The 19,975-nt window shown below is 34.3% G+C and overlaps 1 protein-coding gene across 1 annotated transcript in view; it reads right to left on the reverse strand.

Annotated features, from left to right (window-relative positions):
- Positions 1-19,348, reverse strand: part of LOC656959 (uncharacterized protein) — a 50,471-nt gene extending 31,123 nt beyond the window's left edge. Inside the window, exons 1-2 of the mRNA XM_008198484.3 lie at positions 18,317-19,348; positions 17,163-17,216 (exon numbers count right to left, since the gene is read on the reverse strand). The gene's annotated coding sequence lies outside the window, so the exon portion shown is untranslated. The remainder of the gene's footprint in view (positions 1-17,162; positions 17,217-18,316) is intronic.
- Positions 19,349-19,975: the final 627 nt, after the last annotated feature.

The raw sequence follows: 19,975 nt of genomic DNA on the forward strand, positions 1-19,975 counted from the left end.
AATGTCTAAATACGATTTCTACAACTCTAAAACTACCGATTTTTGAAGTAAAAATTTTTTTCAAAAAACCATAAATATTTCAAAAAAAAAATTAGATATAGGGAAAGTTAGTAAAACATACCTTTATATTAAAATTAGAAATTTAATACCAACTTCCGGTATAACCGGAAGTGCCGCCATATTAAAAATATTTTCATTCAACAGAGCCCAAGGGGCATGGTTGTGTACTAATTTTCAGCTAAATATTATTATCACAACTTCCAATACAAACTGCCTGTATACAGGGTGACTATTTCTCGAACTCCACCATTGGGATATCAGTTATTATAAAAGATATGAGGTCGGTTAAATTAGGGCAACGTTGCCTAATTTTATCCTGACCAAATATTTGGAAAAAAATTTGATGTGTTATTTTTAGTTTTTGAATTATTAAGGAAATTAAAAAATTTGTAATTTTCATTTTTATTTTTTAAAACCAAAAAATTCTGACGTTTTTTAAATAGGAACTTTTTTACAAGAATTCTAAATTTGTTATCGCCTTTTCCAGGGCGTTCTTGACGTCAGTTAATCAATCAATTTTGTTTTTGCTTATGAAAGCCATATTTGCTTTTACTATTAAAAGTCTTGTTGTTCCTGATTACAATAATGTATCACATGACTTGATCGAATCTTACATGCTGATTAAAATTAAGAAAAAAGCTTTTTGCAAAGAGTGCTGTGGAAAAAATCACCAAAAATGACGTTTAACAAACTAAATTTTGACATTTCGATTTAAATATGCGCGCAGAATTTTTATAACTTTGTCTTGTTTTGCTTTGCGATGAATAAACTTCTAACTTACAATAATGTTGTTTAGTTTTTAACTATAAGCTTGGCGGAAATGTGAACGTTTCAAATTCAAAATCTAGTTTGCTTAAAAACAAAATTGTTGACGTTTTTTCCAAAGCACTCTTCGCAAAAATGCTTTTTCCTTCATTTTGATCAGCATGTAATATTCGATCATATCATGTGATACATCCTTGTAATCAGAAATAAATACACTTTTCAAAAATACAAGTGAATATGGCGTCCATTGAAAAACCAAATTTGAGTGTTGTAACTCTGACCTCAAGAATGACTTGTAAAAAAACGTCCTCGTTGAAAGCGTCTAGTTCTTTTGAATTTCGCTTCAAAAAACAAAAATTACATATTTCAGTTTTTTTCAAAAACTAGAAATGACACATAAAATTTTCTATCAGACAATTGTTCAGCATAAAAATGGCCAACTTTGCCCTAATTTAACCAACCAGGTATCTCTTATAACAACTAAGATCCCCATGGTGGGGCTCGAAAACCGGACACCCCTATTATTTTTCGTGAAACGTTGTTTGTTTAAAACTCCAAAACTGCGATCTTTTCGAAAAAGTCGATTTAATCCGCCTCTGATTACATTAATTCGGGTCCGAATTCCTTCGGAAAGCCGCCGTCGTGGTGGAAACGTGTGTATTAATGAAAATCAGACCCACCTCTGACCCAGTTTCAGAGCGTTTTTCCCCGGAGTGAGGCGCCGCGAGGCACTTGGTGCATAAATCCGGAAAGGCGAGCTTTCGTGCGTTTAAGAAACGTCCCGAATTTCGGTCATTTGCGAATCAACAAGTCGGAATGCGGTCGGAGGCGGCGAAGGAAGGGACGCGATTATCACCGAGCCCGGTAACAGACTGGCGGCGGTTTTCGGTGTGACGGTGGGGCGGCGTTTCGCGAAATTAAGCGAATCCACCCGACCGGATGCAATTTTTCCGATATCTACAGGTGCCGCGGACAGCACGGACTCTTTTACCGATCAATCCGAGTAGAATTGACGGCACTCCACCCCACCCCTTTCGCACTTTAAGCGCCAAATTCAACTGTGCGGCGAGTGGCCGTGAAATGGGCGCGTTTCCGGAATAATAAGAAAGCACTCCCGGAAAACGGCGCGTAATAAAGAGAAATGTCGGCACATCAGACGGTGCGTGGGCGGAAATTGCACGCGTTTTTCCATAAGACTGACGATAATGACGCCGCTAATAAAATATTCAATTGAATTTACATGTAATTGGATCGGCGAAACAAAAGCTAACTGAATTGAAAACGGAATAACGCGACTGGAAAATCGAACTTTATTGGACCATTTGCAAATTGGAGCTCTTACGGGAAACAAACGCTCAAAGAAAGACGCCTGATTTTATTTTTAGTGACTACCCCAATGCCAACACTGAAAATTTTATGCAGACAATCGGATAAAAAGAAACAATCCATAACCATCGACTCGCCTCCGCTTATTTTATTTGTTGCATCGGCAAAACTACTGCTACAATTTATTGCTACGATCACACTGTTCCCAGAGATTTCTTCGCCACTTCTTCAGCTTTTCTCGAATTTGCCCAAATAATAACCGAGCTTTTCATTCATTTTTCATAAAAAGTTATAAGTTGCGTTATTATTAAAATAATAATTATTAAATAAATAATTAATTAAATAATAATTATTAAAATAATAAACAGCTTTATTATTAACTCTGTTAGCAACAGATTTGAGTGTAGTATGTATTTTCGGTTTTTCTTTACAAATATTTGACTGTTGAATTGTTAAAATTTTAATTCGATATTGACAACAGAATCAGTATTTCAGGATAAGTCTGTAGAATTTAAAACTATCAACAATAAGTAGTATAAGCCCTCAGAAATTTCGTTTTTTCACAATAAAAATTTTTCTCAGTTTTTTATTTTTACTTATTTTTCTTTTTTTTTTTCTCTTGAAAATTTTATCGTTTCCAATAAAACCCACAAGAGCGGCTTTGTCAATAGTCGAATAAATTTATTTCGAGAATAAATGCCTATGAACCCAAAAGATTATGCTGTTAGGAGTAAAAATGAACAATACGTAGTAAAAAACATATACAATTTTAACCGCAAAGGTAATCATTTAAAATAAATTACTAAGGAAAAAGAGAGATTGAAAAAATAAATTGCTACTGCCTTTGCCACATTTGTATGTCAAATTTCAGAAAAATTATGGTTAAATATTTTTTAAGATGTAGTAGAAATAGACATCTTTCTTGGGAGCTATTTGAAAAAATAAAAAATACGTATCAATTAATTATTAATTGTTAATTTATGATTAAATTATTTGCACTTGTGCGTGGAACACCGTGTGTACCTTACGAAAAAACTAACTAGTACGTCATCAAGCACTTTAAAAATGTGATAATTTTTGAAAATTTTTTTCCAAAATTTCTTTTATTTTTCGAATTATAAAGAAAATATTTTTTAATAGCATTCCACTAGCGAGATTTTTTTGGTAAAATGACTACTATTTCAATTTAAATTTCAATTTTTAAAATAAATTATGAAAATTGCGTTCTTAACTCATACAAGGTCATTACATTGCCAAAGTGATTGTATCCATGGAGATTTTATTTGTAAAATTTTTTACAAAAAAACACTGGTTTAAAGACAATGGCCCGAATTCATATCTCATCATTAAGGATGTGATTAGCTAAATACGCTATTAAACTAAACATAAAACGATATAGATTTATGTAAATCTAATGCTGTAGAAAGAGATGCAAACGTTGCCATGGAAGTTAGAGACGTTATTAAATTTAATAATGGGATAAGAATTCGGGCCAATATCATTAAATTAGAAGTCATCTTTAGAGCATAATCTTTCACCAAAAAAATATCTCCGTAGTAGAGTGTCATTGAAATATTTTTTTAATATACAGGGTGTAGTACAGGTACCAGCAGGTAATAACTAATAATATTTTGAAAAATTAGAACTTCCTCATTCCGAGTTCTAAACGGTGTAAAAAATCACTTCAATAGTCCAGATATACAGGATGTTCCGTCTAAACCCCACATTAGGTGGTTCTAATAATGATAGACATCTGAAAATTTGTATACAACCATAATCTCTTAGGTCCTGCTCAGAAAATATTTTCAAGATGGTGGCACTTCCGGTTATACCGGAAGTCGCTATCAACTTCCTTATTTTAAATGCAAAGCTACATTTTTAATGCGTTTAAAAAAATTTAAAAATATTTCGAAAACGGTTAAACTTAGGTATAGGGAAAGCTTTTAAAAACTTCTTAAAAAACGCAGTAAAAATCATAGCCATTTAAAATAAAAAAGTTGACAGCGACTTCCGGTATAACCGAAAGTGCCGTTATCTTGAAAATATTTTCATTGAACAAAACTCAATAGATTATGGCTGAGTGCCAAGTTTCAAATAAATCTCTTTATTAAAACTTTCGATACTTCTAATGTGGAGTTTAGACGGAACAAGCTGTAGAAAAAAATAAAGATTTGGTGCTTCCCCACAAAGATACTTTATTGGTTTGAAAATCATTCTTTGAACAGCGTTTTCTTCAAATGCAGACTAAAAGCTTCAGTGTTTATCTTATTTATGGTGTAGACGATTGTGGAAATAAATAATAATGTTATAATAATAAATAATAATTTCACAAAAAAAACGTAGATCTTCAAAACTCCTTAGGATTAAAAGATACATAAAGTCTATATTTCGTCAAATATTCTCAGGAGATATTTTGGCAAAAATTGGTGAACTGATAAAAGTAAAAATGCTTAGGAGAATTTTATACTCTGCACTTGAAATGTAAAACTTTTACCTGTAACAATCAGCCATAAATTTGTCACTTTTGTGAGGATTGTGCATAAAATACATTGTTGCAACTATTGTATAACCACAGTAATGGTTTGCAGTTTATCCTGACAATAGAAGGACGTTTTTAACAATTATCTTAACAATAGTGCTTGATTTTAGACTGGCATTTTAATTTTTTGTTTTGCCAAACAAAACTTGAACTGCTTGTCACGTTGGTATCACTGTATGTTTTATTTAGAGATTTCACGCCACGCCGAAACCGTCCATTCAAGATCACATTTTTATGATTCAACACGCAATATTTCCTCGTTATTACGTTGGCAATGCCGCCTCATTTATTTCCCCATCATGTGTACCACTAAATAATGCCACAACCCGCCTGATTACATTTTGTGGTTGTTTCCATCGATAAAACATTACGTTGGTACGAGTGCATAATTTTCAATTTCTCAAGTTGGCAAACTTTCAATGTCCCTCCGGAAATTGTTTTTCGTTTCTTCTCATTACCTCCAAACATTGGATTTATTCTTTCTGATTTAAACGTCATTGAAAATCGGAAGTAATTTCCATCCCGACCACTGCCAACTTAATAAAACGCAACGACTATTGCTCGGGGATAAACCGAGCATCCCCGGACAAATACCAACCCAATAAATATTTAAGGAAAATCCCTGTGGTCGTCGCAGCGCCGAAAAAGTGAATTGTGACGTCGTTAGTGCGCCCTTAAGGCACGTCTTTGCTTCATTAGGACGAATTAGGGCGTAAGCGCGCCCTCTTGATGAACTTGCTCGTGATGACACGTTTTGTACTGTTTTGGAACGTGATCGAAATGATCAAGTGCCACTCGCAAAGAAACGTAAGAGGCTTAGACGGCATCAGGACAAGGCCAGGATGGGGATTATGAATGATTTGAAATATTGCCCCACTTGAAACGTTGGCAACCCTGCTTTTATTACGTAACTGATTATTCAAATTAAATAGGCGGATAAAGATAAGAGGCGATAAGACGCTTTGGAGCCAATACTGATAAAAAAAAGATTAGGGAAATAGTAAATTGCTTACAACTGCACGAAAACATGACAAAATCAAACTAATCAAAATGTCGGATTTGGTGTGGTGGACACTTTTTGCAACCTTATTACTACTCTTGATCGTGTTTACTGTGAAACTAATAACCAGTATTGTGTCCGATGTTTATTGCAAGGAAGAAAGTGGTTCCAAAGATTTTGAAGATGACTTTCCAGTTGAAATAAAGAAAACCAACGAAGTACAAAATGAAGAAGACACGTCCCCACAGAGGTACCAAATTAATCCCAGATCGCTGTTGCAAAACATCAGGGAGACAGGACACCACGATTTGGAACGAATAAGACTAATTGAAGAAAACGTAAGACGACAAGAAGAAGAAATGAACCGGGAAGAAGAAATGTACGTCACGATAGCAAAAACAGGCACCAAAGACGAAACAAAGAAAGACGAAGACCAGGAAAATTACACCGAGGAAGAGAAACAAATTCTGGAGAAGATTGAAGATATCAAAAGTTCAGTCCAGAGCAACGCTGAGCAGATTCCCCTGTGTTTCGACCGAAACCAGTTGAAATTCTACGACATCAACCAAAACCTCCTAATGAGCGCCTTCAGTCTGAACGAGATCAAATGCGAAGAAAACGACAAGTTGAAGCGAAGAAAGGACTTGGTCTCGATCTACATCCGAGAATGCCAAAGCAAACTGGAGAAGAAAGCCGGCGAAAACTCGTTCATAGCCGAGGAAACGGACGGGCAAGTCGAAAATGAAGCGAAAGAGAGTCCGCTAAGTGCCCAAGAACAGGAAATTTGGAACCAAATCGAAAAAATCCGAACCAAAATCGAGGCCTACGCCCACCAAATCCCCAACTGTTTGGACGGCAGAAACCACCTCAAATATTACGAAATCAATCAGAACTTGTTGTTGTGTTCGATAAACTTGGGCGAAATCGACTGCCAAAAAAACGACATTTTGATTAAGAAAAAACAGGACGTGTCGACCTACATTCGGCAGTGTCAGAGACAACTCAACAAAAAATCGGAACGAAATACTATGTAATTTATAAAAATTTTGTTTACGAATTTTGTTTTTCTTTTTGTTCCTTCCCTTGCGCCATCTCATGGCGGTGTGACGTTTCAAATGACCGGCCGTGGAGAGACTGGCCTTACCGACCGGATCGATACGTTACGACAAGTGGCGCCACACTCGAATCCATCGCCGTTTTATTTATTTTAGCGAGTTATTATTCGATTGATTTTCAAGGGGCGGCATTTTACGTTAAAGGCATTGCCTACTTATTTTACCCGTTTTATATTTTAAGGAAACTGAAAATATCATTCGTTCTTTTCAAAATTTCTTGCGATGGAAAATAAGATAAACGCTTGCAAAAGAAGAAAACCTGACAGATATTTAAACATTTTTCACACATTATTCACTAGATAAACAATTTTTTTGTGACTAATTTCTGTTCGAAATTTTGTCTTGAACTTCGCGAAAACATCTGAGGAATTTTGCCAAGTTTTAGTCAAAAACCATTTGATCTTAAAATTTGACCAAATGCTAGATAGGCGGTTATGACGTCATAATTTTAACTTTAAATCGAAATAACTTAAGTTTGAGAGCAGATACAAAGAAACGGTTTTTACTACTGTAATAAGCGTTTTCAGTACTATCATGTAAAACAAAGTTTTTTTTTAAGTTGCCGGTGCCTACAGGATGTTCCGTCTAAACCTCACATTAGGAGTATTGGTACTTCTAATAATGATAGTCATCTGAAAATTTGTTTATAACCATATTCTCAAAGGTCCTGCTCAATAAAAATATTTTTAAGATGGTGACACTTCCGGTTATACCGGAAGTCACTATCAACTTTCTTATTTTAAATGAAAAGCTATGTTTTTACTGCGTTTTTGGATTAGTTGTGTTATTCTAAGGCCGTTTTTACTAACTTTCCCTATACCTAAGTTTAACTGTTTTCGAGATTTTTTGAAAATTTTTGGATTCGCACCTGTCACTTAAAAAATCTGTAACTCTCTTAGCTTTAGAGATTTCGAAATCATATTTAGAGAATTAAAGGAAAAAGCCTAAATCTGTTCTCCGCTGTGGTCAAATTGGAAAATAAGTTAATAAACCCAAAAATTTTAAGGTTAAGTTTGAACAATTTCAAGTACCCAGTTTTCAAATGGGATGTCCCAATTTTTATTTTACTAGATCGAGGAGAATTTTTTTCTGCATCGATCTGTACTAGCATTTTGTTTTCACAGCACGGATAACACAATTTTGAACCGAGTTAGTCGTTTGTTAACTATGCAAAAATAGCTGTGGTTAGTAAGAAATTTTCTAGAATGTCAAAAAAAACAACATAACATAAAAATTATCACAGATGGGTATAGGGAATGCTAATACAGATCGATGCAGAATAAAATTCTCCTCCATTTAGTAAAATAAAAATTGAGACATCCCGTTTAAAAAAATTAAGTTATGAGTACTTAAAGCTGTCTAAAGTTAACCCTAAAATTTTTGGGTTTATTTGAACAGACTGGAGAACAGATATATAGAGTTTCACTTTTAATTTTTCAAATAGGATTTCAAAATCTCTAAAACTAAAAATGTTACCGATTTTTTAAGTGACAGGTGCAACCCCAAAAATTTTCAAAAAATTTCAAATATCTCAAAAACGGTTAAACTTAGGTATAGGGAAAGCTGACAAAAACGACCTTAAAATAACTCAACTAATCCAAAAACGCAGTAAAAAACATAGGTTTCCATTTAAAATAAGGAAGTTGATAGCGACTTCCGGTATAACCGGAAGTGCCACCATCTTGAAAATATTTTCATTGGGCAGAACGTAAGAGGTTATGGTTGTATACAAATTTTCAGATGACTATCATTATTAGAACTAGCAATACTTCAAATGTGGGGTTTAGACGTAACACCCGGTATAATTGTGGAAATAGTAATTTGGTTGCAATAATTAAAATTGTGCGGCAAATTCAAAAATTCAATTACTTTGATGGCGAGCGCCCATTTCGGGCCGTTATCTTCGCTCCGTTTCCCTTTCGCAATGAAAATGAAATAAATGCGCGGCATTCGAGCTAAAGTAGTGTCGCTCGGGACAAATTGACATGTTGTTTCCTGTGTCAACCCTGTCTGTTTCCTTCCAACTGTCAAAGTATCTTGGAATTTTTTTGTGTAAAAAAATCGGAAAAGCTTCTCGTAGCTCGAGCCGGTCCGCTCCATATTTCATCCCTCTTTGCATAGAAAAATAATATCATGCAACTGGCCCTAAATATAGCCGGCTTAATCCGAATCACGCGACATTCCGAACCCCGAAACTTTATCTCATCCGACCCATTTTAATACGAACAATAACCGAGCTGGAAACGAATCGATGAAAGGAGGAACGCAGTAAACAAGGCCGGACCGCCGAAACCAAATTCTGGCTAAACAAACGAAACGAGTGCTTTAATGAGATTCGAATTTGCCGCCAAACGCTTGTAATTGCCGTTAATTTGCGAACCGGAAATGAAGGATGGCCGCAAATGCGGAAACCGGCCCCCAGATAAGACACTTGACAAATGAGTAAAAAAATTTGAGCCACTCGTTACTATCTATAACTCGCCATAAATTTATGGTGGCGAGAATATCGGCCGGTTTTGGGTTTCCGGGTTGGCTGATTGCGGTCACGTGAACCGAGCCGGATTTAATGAAGCCGATTCGTGTTTTCGATTGAGAATATGTTGACTTATGGGCCTGGGTCAAGTCTGTCGAGAAAACCGGAAAATTCCGGGCTGTTTCGACACGCGGAAAACACACAAATTTTTGCTTATTTGCGGGATTTATTCGGTTGTTTTTCCCGAGATTAGGTTTAGTTCATCTTGTCACAAATAGTTCCGGAGTTATGAGCAAAAACTTAGATTCGAGCGAACTGGAATAATTCACAAATCGCCATAAACCGCGATAGAAAAAAACTACCCGAATGCGGTTTTCTAAAAATACAACGAAATGTCGGAGAAAAAGTTCAAATATTCTACGTTTTTAGCAATTTCCGTTCCACACCGTACTGCTAACGCCTGTTTTTGACCCAGAATACAAGTCTAAGGGTCAGTGGCGGCTCGTTAAGTGAAGGGGTTAAATCTGTAAATTTTTCCGTAATTTTAATAGCATTTAACAGATTTTTCGATGTGTTTTAACACAACTTCAAGCAAAAAGTATGTTTCTCATTCACACAAGTACGACAAAATAATATCAATTACCATGTAATTTGTTCCTATTTTTTTTCAAAATTTTATAAAATTCAGAAAAATGACGTTCAATGTACTTTCGCGATTTTCTAACTTTTTCTAATGAGATTATGTAAGATAAAGAAATTTCGAGAAAAAATGTAAGATTCTCGCTCATACAATGAGCTAGATCATTCAAAAATGGTTAAAATAACTAACATTTTCGCTGTGTTTGGTTAGCTTTGGCGAAATTTTACAATATTTTAAGTGAGTTTTCTCACTCAAAACGAGATAAATATCAATTATCAACAGCAAATAAATAGCAGTTTCTGTAAAATAAGTGAGTTTTTTACACAAACCACCATAATTTTAAAAGTCGACCTGTTTTAACGAAATTTTAAGAAAAAAAGTAAGTTTCTCGCTAATAAATAGGCCAAAATAACATTAGTTTCAATATAATTTAGTCACTTTTTATTTAGTTAGCTGCTCACTTAAAAATAAGACAAAAAAAAGGCCAAAACAATGTAATTTTTAACCTTTTTTTCGTGACTTTTTGGCGTATTCTAGCGTATTTATGCAAAATCGGTAAGTTCTTAGTTGAAAAACATGCTGAAATGTTCAAAAGAGACAAAAATCATTGTCATTTGAATAAAATTTCGCAAGCGAATCTCTAATAAAGATGTGTTCAAGCATTTGAAAAAAGCAAAATTCATGACTTTATTTGAATTATTTGAACATTATTTGAATGCTTCTTTCGTGGTTTTTCTAACAGGTTATGCAAAATAAAAGAGTTTTTGGCACAAAAGACCATAACTTTAATGGTATTCAACTGTTTTTTTTTACCTATTTGAACAAAATTTAGAGAAAAAAATATATTGAAAGTATTCTATGTCTATGCCTTGTTTCTTAAATCTTTTACCTATAATGCTGTTGTCATTTATAATAATATCAGAAACCATTTGAAGTCAAAGCGAGTAAACTTATTTAAAAAAAAATAAAATAAAAAAATTTATTACTTCAATAATTATACTTTTGTTGTTTTTTTTTCATTTTGTATCTTCATTTATATTATTATTATTTTTGATATTTTTTTTCAATAGTATTCAGGACACCTATAATCCTTTCTTTCTTATAGTATTATTTAAAAATTACATTATTTTCTAGTATTATTATTATTATCTTATAAGTTTTTCTTTTCGCATTTATTTCTAGTTTTGGTTTTTTGGTTTATTTTGAAAAAATTATGTTTTTGTTTTGTTCACATTATTTTCTTAAATAAAGGCTTTTATTATTATTATTATAAAAAAGTAAGTTTCTTACTGCCAAAATAACATTAATTTAGATAAAATTTGGTTTTTTGTACAAATTTCGCAAAAAGTTAGTTGCTCCACTCAAAAATAAGATAACAAAAAAGGCTAAAACAATGTAATTTTTCATTTATTTCATGAATTTTTTCGCTTATTCTAGCCTATTTAAGCAAAATCAGTGAGTTCTTGGCTGAAAAACACGATGAAATTACCGAAAGAGGCAAAAATAACACATGTCATTATTATTTCTAATTAAAACAATGAGTTTAAGCATTTGAAAAAGCAAAGATGCTTGAAAGTTACACTATTTTAATGGAACTTTCAAGCTTAGTTCGAATTTTTTTTATCTGTTCTAGCAAGTAATGCAAAATAATGACTTCTTGCACAAAATACCATATTTTCAGAAGTAATCAACTAATTTTTCGACCAGTTTTTATTAAAATTTTGTGCAAAAAATAAGTTTCTCATCAATAAATAGGCCAAAATAACAGCAAATTCGATGTAATTTCGTCATTTTCTACAAATTTCGTAAAAAGCTAGCCATTCTCACTGAAAAATAAGATAACGAAAAAGGTTAAACAAAACAAAAAAAAAGTGATTTTTTGGCATATTCTTGCGTATTTATGCGAAATAATTGAGTTCTTGACTGAAAAACGCGCTGAATGTTCGAAAGAGACAAAAATAATGTTATCAGTATTGCCATGTGAACAAAATTTCGTGAGAAAATTTCTCACTTATAAAAATGTGTTTAAACATTTGAAAGAAAATTCATGACTTTGAATTAATTACGTGTTTCTCGGCTTTTTTTAGGTAGATGTTGCCAAAACTTAGTTTCTCACGTATAAAGTGAACGTAAGTGAATTTTAACCAAAAAATTATGTACCTAATTTTTAACATAATCAGGTGGTTTTGTACCATGTTTTAACGAAATCACTCTAAACTTGTCAAAAAAAAAACAAATTTCAATATAATTTTGGTTAAAACCAAAAGAGATCTAACAAAGACGGTTCTTTTTCATATTTAGGTGCATCGAAGTAGACTTTAAAAAGGTTCATTTTATGGTGGCAGCTACGCGAAAATTAAAATGTCGTTAAATTTTCTTCTGAAGACATTAATGACAGTTTGTGTGAACTGGTCATTAAAACATGTTTCATGCGAAATGAGCTTTTGACAGCAAGACGTGCTAAAAAAAGTTCAAAAATCAAAATTAGCTCAAATGGAATATTTCATACACTTACAATTTCTTGATCAGTTGAAGAAAAATTACTAAAGTGAGTTTCTAGATTCTTCAAAAACCTGCTCAACAGTCCAGCAAAATTTAGCGAAATCGATCAGAAGTTTTTTTTCGTAAACTCAAGTGTCTCTCTAAAATATGCGCTTGAATCGTGGATGCTGCCAATTAACGGTGGGCAATTTACATTGAAGACGCCAATAGCACATTGTGGCATCGTGTTTCTTGCACCACACCCCAGCCCCTGATCGATGATATACGCTTTCGGCGGCTGTCTATTCGCGCTTATCGGACGAATTCATCGACTAATGGATTAATGCATTAAAAATTATTATCAGTAGAAACATTTTCACAGCGATGCAAAGTCAAAAAATCACTCCGATTCAATAAAATCCCGGGAAATATATCTCTCCAATAATATTGATATTGTCGATGTAATTCCTCCCTATTTTGCGCCCGGATTTTCCTTGAATAAAATATGAATGTAAGAATGTTTCAAACCGTATCCTTTTATCGAATCGTTATCGAAGCGTTCCCACTTTAAAAATGCAATATCACTTGTGAATTCGCCTGGAACATATGCAACCCCTGAGAACATGCAATTAACGCACCGAAGGCGTGCCGCTGGATTTCCATGCCTACTACTTAGCACACATCTCGCCGGTCACGTGATCGATAATGAAAACTTGAAAACTTTCAGTCTAATTGGGCCGTTAGTTAAAAAGTTAAAATTACATCACGAGAACAAAAGTTAGCGTCCCGTCGAGCTACTTACAATAATTAAAAGTTGAAACGAAGATGCATGGCATCGCCCGAAACAATTATTTAAATGGATGTTTCCAATTATAGAACGCCACGTTCAAATTTCCCGCTCAAAAACTGGTTATTAGAGGGATTTGTTCCCCGATTATTCCCGCGAGAGGGATAATATGCAAAGTGGTCGGGTAGAAAACGACGGCAATTGTTTACGTTACATGGAACGCACTCAATGGAATTCAGGCCGCGGTTAATTAACCGAGCTATAATACGATGAATATCTTTATTGTAATAAGGCGGTGCTCAACTAAACGGCATATGTTCGATGCGAAAGACGGAAGGAAATCAAACAGGGGCGAACTTTCGCGATTAAACCGACCTTTTTCACAAACGGAAATGCTCGCCTACTATTTCCATTTCGGCGTGAATTTAATTAGTGCGCAAGTTGGGCGCGGGGGCGCTGCCACCACACCAAAAATCGTTGCATACAAATCCGACCACACTTTCTTATTTTGGACAAATAATAATGAATAATAATTTATTATTATAAGAAGTGACTATGCTAAAGGTTCGAACAAAATGTATCTCAACAAAAGTTTAATGGCCTAAATATTTAATTACTTCAGGTTGCATACAGGGTGATTCTTTTAGGACCAATTTTTGAAACTTTAAACTTCCAATGTAGCTACGGCTTTGAAATTTTAAACACAACCCAAATCAACCACTCTGAATTTAACTACATTATAACTTACCCAAGTTATTGATACTTATCTGTCATAGTTTTTGACGTATGTCATTTTTTTTAATTTTCATTTGGAGAGGTTTGGTTAAAATATCACAGCCCTTGAACCATTTGCTATAAATGAGTATTTTTTTGTATTAAATAACCGAAGGTTTAAAGAACCTTCTAGAATTTGCAGAATTGTCAACTGTCAAAATTCAAGGCTAGTATGATTTTTTCCTGATGGAACGGCTATAACTCAGTGTTTTCAAATGAAACGACCCTATTTTTTTAACGGCAATCGGAGGAACATTGACATTTATGGTGATTTTTATTAACACGTCCTGTACCTACCTCTTACTGTTTTTGAAACTTTTTACTTTATAATTTTCATCATTATTTAGGCCTTGCAAAATAGTCAACAATAAATTGCCAAACTTCAACATTTTATTTAGTTTTTAGCTGATAAAAAGCAATAAGTAGTATAATAATATTTAATTATGGTTTATTGAATTATAACTTCTTGAATCATGTAAAATAACTCACTCAATCTGCGATCGAATTTTGAACTTTTTGAATGAAAATGGTAAACAAATCGAACATTTCTTTTAATTAATAGCAGAACTTAATCGTATTTTTCGAAAGTTTACTCGATAAAAAATGAAAATAATGAGCTAAAATAAGTTTTTTGCGATTATATCAAAAACTGTATGAGGTAGATATAGAAGATGTTGATCAAAGTCTCCATAAAAGTCGATGTTCTTTTGATTGCCGTTGAAAAAAGTCATTCCATTTGAAAAAACTGCGTTATAATCATTTTTTAATCAACATTTTGAAAAAATCATATTAGCCTTGAATTTTGACAGTTGACAATTCTGACGATTCTAAAAAGCCCTTTGGTTATTATCGAATACAAAAAACCTACTTATTCATCACAAAGGGTTTAAAGACTGTGGTATTTTAAATACACCCCTGCAAATCCAAATTTTAACCAAAAAATCGACATACAGGGTTAGACAAAAGCGTTTTATGTCTAAAGTATGTACTTTACAAAAAAACAATTTATACGTTATACATTAAGCAGTTTAAAAATGTGATCATTTTCCAAGAATAAAATTTTTCGAAATTCTTTTTAGTTTTCAAATTATCAAAAATTTTTTTTTCCAAATTTTTGGTAAAAGATTATTATCTAAAAATGACTTCTAACTTAGCAATTTTGTTTTTAAACCATTGTTTTTTTATAATAAATTATTAAAGTTGCGTTCCGAGGTCAACTTCTTCGGCCAAATTCGAAAAATCGTCGTAATGAGTCCGGAACGCAACTTTAATAATTTATTTAAAAAAAACAATCTGGTTCAAAAACAAAATTATTGAATTAGAATGCATTTTTAGAGCATAATCTTGTTACCAAAAAATCCCCACTAAAAAAAATTAATTACTGGAAAACTAATAGAAATTTCGAAAAATTTTATTCTTGAAAAATGATTGATCACACTTTTAGGGCCGATTTATAGAATGTTCATTTAAAGTTAATTGCGTTGTTAAAAGTTAACAACGAGAATGACCAACCAAATTGGTTCAATTTGATCACGTGATCTGTTAATCACGCATTAATCACGGATTAATTTAATGATGCTTTTATAACCTGATGATGTACTAATTGTTTTTTTTTCATAAGTTAGATAGTTTAGACACAAAACGCTTGGCTCCATACTTTTGCCCAACTCTGTTTATAAAAAACAATGGCAAATGAGTACCAACAGAATTGAAAAAATTCAATAAAAATGTGTAATTACTAATTAAAATTTCAAATTTGTCGGCAATTTCTCGTAGGTCCGGTAGTCCAGCCATTTTAAAAATAATTAATTGAACTCAGAAATTTTAAAACTGCAGCTATATTAGAAGTTAAAAAATTTCTAATGTACCCGAAAGAATCACCCTGTATAAATGCGTTCGATTGCGTATTAAGTGATCTTTTTGCAATGTGTCTGAGTAGTCTCGGTTCAATACTTTTGTAATAATCCGGTGTAAAGGTCATTAAATAACAATGAATTATTTACAGGACTGCCAACCTTATTTACTTTTAATTAATTTAAAAATGTTTGAGGCCGAGTTAATTAAATAACGGCAATTCAGGTTTACGAAGTTTTGACATTTTACGGCAGGTTTACTATTTAATTAGGGTTTTTGAGTACAGTGGCACCAACCTTGTGGATATTACGTCACCAGACGAACCTTTGCGTGATTACAACCCAACTGACCTAATTAGTCGAAAATCAATTAGAAATTCTGAATGAACGTAATAGATATTTGTACCAATATTACAAAAAACGCATTTAATGCAAACGAAACGTACAATCAACAGTTCTTATAAGTTAGCTTCTTCGCATTGGCACTGCCAACATTCTCCTTATTCGCCCAAAAATCCCTGGTCTTTATGTACCTCGCGACAGGGCTGACAATATAATCGTACTTATTTTTGGGCGTTTTTTTCCCTTTGGCCGCTTTTGCGGGTTTCTTGAACTGGTTTTCGTCCTCCATGTGATAATCAAGGCCGTATTGCAACGCCATTTCCATCTCTTTCACTGTGTCGTTTAAATCAAAGTTGGTCACATCTTCGAGTTCTTTGCTTTCGATTCGTTTGCCAGTTTTTTGCAAGGAATATCGCCCTAAATCGCTGCAACTCCGTTCGATTTTTCTCGGTTCGTTTTGCAGCTCTTTTTTCACTTCTTTCAGCGTTAAAGGGCCACAGGCGATCTCGTCATCGCTACTATACTCCTCCATAATTAAATGCAATGCGTGACGTTCAATAATCGTAATAACCACACAATTGGCACAAGCCAAGTCGATTCATAAATTCAAAATCAGTGCCAACCTACTCACCCCAACTCTGATCAGCATGCTTATACACTGCTGCCAACACAATTCACCTCGGACTGAACGTCTGCATAGGTGCGAGATAAAAAAAACAAAAGTCAAGTGTTTACATTCATTGGGTAAACAGCTAGTTGGCAACGACATGAAATGTCGTTAATAAATCATTTCTGGGATTAGTGAAATTGTTTCGGTCCGGTTGGCAGCGCCCGCGAGAGATCAATATTCGGGTACTTCCCCCAGAAATCGCAAACTCCTCGAATAAAATCAATTAAAGTTTTGATTGGTTCGGCCCGCGTTGCATTTATAATGAGGTGCGTTTTCGGGTCAAAAGTGGAAGCCTTTTCTCGACAAAGTTCAAGGCGAAACTATTAATAACACTTACCGAATGCGCCCCCAAATACCAGTGCAAAGGTTAGGGCCGACGCTCGGACATGCCCTGCAACAAACAAACGACCTTGAGGTTTCTCTCACGAAAATCTCGCACTCTGGAAGTGGGTTATTCCCCGATTTCGACCAAACATTTCGGCGTCAATACCGTCGCGTGTCGAGACCCATCAAACAACTTCCATGAATTATACACGGGACTTTTGATGGGTTCATGGTTTTTTCGGCCCTGATGAGCCCGAGAAATTTTTCGAACGCGTGAATAATTGACAAAACTAAATGTTTAATTACTTATCGATTGAAAATTTAATGAAATCAAAACAAATTAAAACGGTCGATAAGTGCCATAAATTATGGAAAGATGTTTCCATTCAATTTAAATCATTAACGAAATTGCCCGATGATTCCAATTACGATTAATTTAATACAAATTGTTTGTTGTTCGAGAGTCGTCAAAACACATTTGCATAATTGCCGCCACAATTAAAGGTAGTGCCAACCGGGCGATGTCAAAATGCACACTGCTGCCAACGTAATGAATTAATCAATTTTTCGGGAGCGAAATATTTAAATCTGTTTCGGGCAATTAATCATTTTGGCATCGAGCCCCAATCTGCATAATCCCCATTGTAGAATTTTAAACTGGCTTTTGATCATTTAATAAACAAAACTAAGATGAATTAAAATCACTGATTGATTATTCAATTATCTGACCTCGATCTGAAACAAACAAGAAATCAATTCGGAAATTCATAATTCGAGTCCGCGTTTTTCCAGCAGTGCCAACAAAATAAATTTTTACGTCCCTACTAAAACGGCGTAAAAATGAGACTGTGTCATAAATTCCACTTGTACCAACTGCAACAGCCGTAAAATACAAATTACCAAACTGTCGGGGCCCAAAGTACCCACGCCCTTCGCGTGATCCCCGTTATCGCAAAATCAATTAGAAAATTGTGAATGAGTGTCGATGGCAATCTTAATTGGGGGCCCAGTGTTTAAACAAAAAGTCCGGTTTGTTGTTGTGTTAAAAATGAATGGAACGAGTTGTAAAATGTGGTAATTATCGGGCAATTGTCGTAAATAATTGAGGCGAAATCGGTTCGTGTCGGTGGGATTCCATCGGGTTGTTCAAGCCGGCGAAAAATTTACCTTGTCAGAGGAGAAGTGTGAGATTAGATAGATGTTATCTATATATGTTAGAGAGCAGAGAATCCACACTTGATCACTGAGAGATTAAAAGGCTCGTGCACTCGCCAGTCACTCGGTTGTTAATTTTTTCAGTGAATGAAAGAGAGAGTTAATTAGAGGTATAATACGGTGGTGAAGTGTGTGTCTTAGCAGGGAGCAGGCAAGGCCCTCATCGAGAACGGGGCGCCAAACTGACATAAATAGAGGGGTGGTAACACGTCGTGTGCGCGAGTTTAGGTCTCTTGCTGACCCGCCCGCCGCCGCCGCCGCCGCCGCCACTCTTCTTCCTTTTCGGCGGTAGGGCGAGTCGATATCGCGCCCGATTCGAATTCTATTCGGAGGAAGAATGCGCCGAAGGGGTTTACTACATCGGCGATGACCTCTGATTTTCACCCGACAAAGAATTCGGGCTTATCGATGAACAAAGAATTCCGAACACAACAACACACACGAACATAAACGTCTTTAATCGGGGCCTTTAATTGTAGTTGTGACTATTATGCCGGATTGTCGGAGTTTTACTGTAGAAAAAAGTTCAGAAGGCACTGAAACGGTCAAAAACCAGCTTCTTAACGATTTCCAGTATTCCGGGCGCCCGGAGCAACCTGGAATCGACATAATATCGCCCGAGTGTGCTCTTTTTATTTTTCATTTGGCTTGAATCTTTCGGGAAATGTCGCGGGTCCGAAATCATTGAAAGGCGAAATGATACTAGAAAATTTTCAGTCTGGACGGTTCAAAAAATCACACAGTTGAGACGCTTCAGTGCATTTTTCACGTAAAAAACGCCATTCTTTTGTGCTAAACTTTGCTAAACCTCACTGAAAACTCTCAAAGTTGGTTTGGTAAAACAATTATAAATTTTCCGCAAACGTTTCAAAATTTTATTATCACTTCTTCAGACCTTAAATGCCCTTGAACATTGAATTAGATTTTATTTCGTGGAATGAATGAAATGAAGTATGTTATTTATTGTACAAGACGATAAAATTTTATATTATCTTAGATAGCGGTTTTTGAATGTAGCATTTACAAAAATAAAAACGACCTGTTCGAGAATTTTTTTGAATAATAATTGTAATTGTAAGTTGACTACAAAGGGCACATAAAAAATTTTAAAAGTGGTACCTAATTTATTTCAAAAATATTTGAAATATATTGTGTATAAAGTTATTTTTTATATTTTCCATTTATTCAACATAAAAGTTTTCGGTAAAATCGTGGAATAAATGATAGTAGGTATTCGCCATTTATTCGCACCAAAACGAATTTCTAGTTTTGTGGGAGGGGCCAGCCCTATAAAGCCGGTTTATCGTCTCATTTGTTCCTCAAATGCATCGTTTAACCAATAAAAATATTAAAATTACCTCCTCCTTCTTTATCTGTGGCGCAAAAAATGCAACACGATTAAAAGGTGTTTATGATTGGATATTGAGTCTTTCTCAACAGAGATACGCAATTCCAAAGACAGTAAAAAAAAGCCGTTTTATAATTTTTAATATTTTGTCTTTCTTTTTACACTTTCCTCTTAAAGAACTGCAACAATTTGATCATCTTTTTAGATTTATTAGTCTCGGAATTAATTCATATTCTTTTATCAGTTATCACCCCACTTTCTTC

This window comes from Tribolium castaneum, chromosome 6 (assembly GCF_031307605.1).
Source record: "Tribolium castaneum strain GA2 chromosome 6, icTriCast1.1, whole genome shotgun sequence".
Taxonomy (NCBI): domain Eukaryota; kingdom Metazoa; phylum Arthropoda; class Insecta; order Coleoptera; family Tenebrionidae; genus Tribolium; species Tribolium castaneum.